Source organism: Theobroma cacao, chromosome 2 (genome assembly GCF_000208745.1).
Source record: "Theobroma cacao cultivar B97-61/B2 chromosome 2, Criollo_cocoa_genome_V2, whole genome shotgun sequence".
Lineage (NCBI taxonomy): Eukaryota > Viridiplantae > Streptophyta > Magnoliopsida > Malvales > Malvaceae > Theobroma > Theobroma cacao.
This window is the reverse complement of record NC_030851.1, coordinates 28,642,174-28,645,027: the sequence shown is the minus strand read 5'-3', so window position 1 is coordinate 28,645,027 and position 2,854 is coordinate 28,642,174.

Genomic DNA, 2,854 nt, shown 5'->3' with positions numbered 1-2,854 from the left:
ATATATATATATATATATATATATATATATATATATATATATATACATGTATACCACTACCGGCTCACCAGCTCATGCGCACTCCCACACCGCATATAGGTAATACCGTCATGTGCACTCCCACATCGCATATAGCTAATACCGTCATGTGCACTCCCACACCGCACATGGCAATATCATCATATGCACTCCCACACCGCACATGGCATATATCATCAGTCTGTGCACTTCCACATTGCACACCATCGGCATATATCATCAGCATGTGCACTCCCACTCCACACACCACCATCACCGTCATGTGCACTCCCACACCATACACGCACGGTTACAATTGTCACACAATAGTGCCATTCAATGCACAACATACACATCAACATAATGTAGAAACACATGAATTCATCATATTACATTTTTCACAACATAAAAATGTTTCATCAAAGGCTTGTTCCCATGCATATTTTAAAGAAAAGACCAATCAAACATTTCAAGTGATTCAATCACACATATATTTATTTATCCTAAAATATTTTGATGCAAGTTCACTCACTTGTTTTTGTTGATTCTTTAATCGACTCCAACTTTCGCTAATGCTCTAAGTGGAGATGTTGGGTCTCCTTGGGACCTGTCACACACAATAGCATCACAACTAACTCAATTGACATGAATATTATTCCAAAAGCTTTTTTCTAAATCAAACTTTACTAGTTATTCCTCACTCGTTTCCAATTACCATCTGACTAGCTATTTATTTTGTGAGACCTTGACCTTTATAGACTCATAGTTAGTAATATATGCGATATCCCTAATCAGGGGTAATTTCGTCATTTCCTTAGTGAGCTCATAAAAGTAAGATTTTAAACAATATTATGGCCTAAGTAGGCCTAAGGCATAAATGAATGATGAAAGTATGGGAAAAATGACAAGAAAACAAAAATTTTGATGATTTTCACGATAGGGGCAAAATGGTCATTTTTCACCTTGGGTTAGAATTTTTAAGTTTTCATAAACCCGAGAATTTCTAGACCATTATGGACCTTGTCCCAGGGTCAAAAGAGTAAAAAGATTGCATAAAAGATTGGAGGAGAATAAGTTAATTTGTGGAAGGGCATTTTGGTAAATTAAGTGGAGTGGATAAGCTTGGGCTATAAATATCTCTTTCTTCCGGCAGCTTTTCTTCTTCTTCTTCTTCTCTTTCACGTTGCTTCCCAACCTCCATGAAAGCTTGAGAAGAAAGCTCCACAACCTTTCTCAAATAGCTCCAAATTTCATGCTTTTGGTGCACCCTTTCCATAAACCCTTGTGCTTTTTCCACTTTCTCACTTTAAAACCCTTGAAAAATCCCACTTCCATACTTTCTCTCACTAGCTAGGTGTTTAGAGAGAGAAAGAGAAAGAAAGCCCCTATAATATCTTGGGATTGTTGGAAAAAATTTCAAGGTTACAAAGCTATTAAGGTGAATAGTAAACTAAAGTTGATTTTTAATGTTTGAAATGATTAGTGTTTAAATTTGGGGGTTAGTTGGGGTTATTCATTCATTTTAGAGTTATAAGGGTAGTGAGAATAGATAGCCATTTAAATGGCCATTGAAAGCTAGCTAAGAGAAAGCTTTTAGAATTTATAAGTATGTGGCTTGAATTAATGGTGATGCTAATGTGATAATAGGTTCCAACGAAGCCCTATCGTCCCATTTGGACAATTATAGAAGTTAGAGTCGATTAAAGGTCCAACAACATACCGGTGAGTGGACTTGCATTTCAAAATTTGTTTTGGGAATGCGAATGCAATTGTACAAACATTGGAAAGATTTTATCCAGTTTTCCTTTAAAAATGTATCTTGGGAACAAGCCTTTGGTGAAAGTGATTTTATATTGTGAAAATGTGCTATACAATGGTTTATGTGTTATCACAATATGATAATATGCATGATATGCATTGAGTGTTTCTTTGTATGTTGATGTTGACCCTGCTATGTGCGAGTAGAAGTGTACATAAGTCGATGATGACCTAGCTATGTGCGAGTGGGAGTGCACATAAGCCGATGATGACCCAACCATGTGCTAGTGGGGGTGCACATGAGCTGATGACGATGGGAGAATGTGCTTGATGATGAATATATATATATATATACATGTATAGATATGTGTGTTATAGAAAGTTCATGAATATATAAATGGTTGAAATGCATGTGAAATTTGACATGTTAAACTTTGGAAAATTATATGAGTTTCATGTTGTGTTGATCATGTGAACAGGGTGGCCTTTGCTTGAGCGAAAATAGGGAATTTTTACTGGTGCCTTATTTCTCGCTGTAGCGAGAAGCTCTCGGGTTGGAGGGGTAAGGCTAGTCGAAAATCTCACTGCAGCAAGAAACTTTCTATTTTGCTCCTCATTTGGTTCGATTGCTACTCTATTTTCCATTTCTTTGGTACCATAGTTGAGCATGGACTTCCAACATTAAGGAATAAATGAATTAAGTTTAAAATGAGGAGGTTTGGTGAGAAACCCTTAGCTAGTTAAGAAACCCTCGGTTAGTTGATAATTTAAATCAAGTGTCACTGCAGCAAAAATTCATTCTCACTGTAGCAAAAATTCATTCTCGCTGCAGTGAAAACCCGTCGTTTATTTGACCTGATTCGCATGAATGCTATTAAAGTTTTCACTCCCCAAATCCTTTGTTGAGCATGGACCCTTTTCATAAAATGATTTACTCATGTGGGGTTTACATGAGGGGTTTTAATAAGAACTAAAACAAATTGCATTGTTTTGAAAAATGAATGCATCATGATTTCGTTAAACATTCCTTATGGTATGCTTGTTCCCTTCTTGTTCACTCACTAGGTTTATACACATC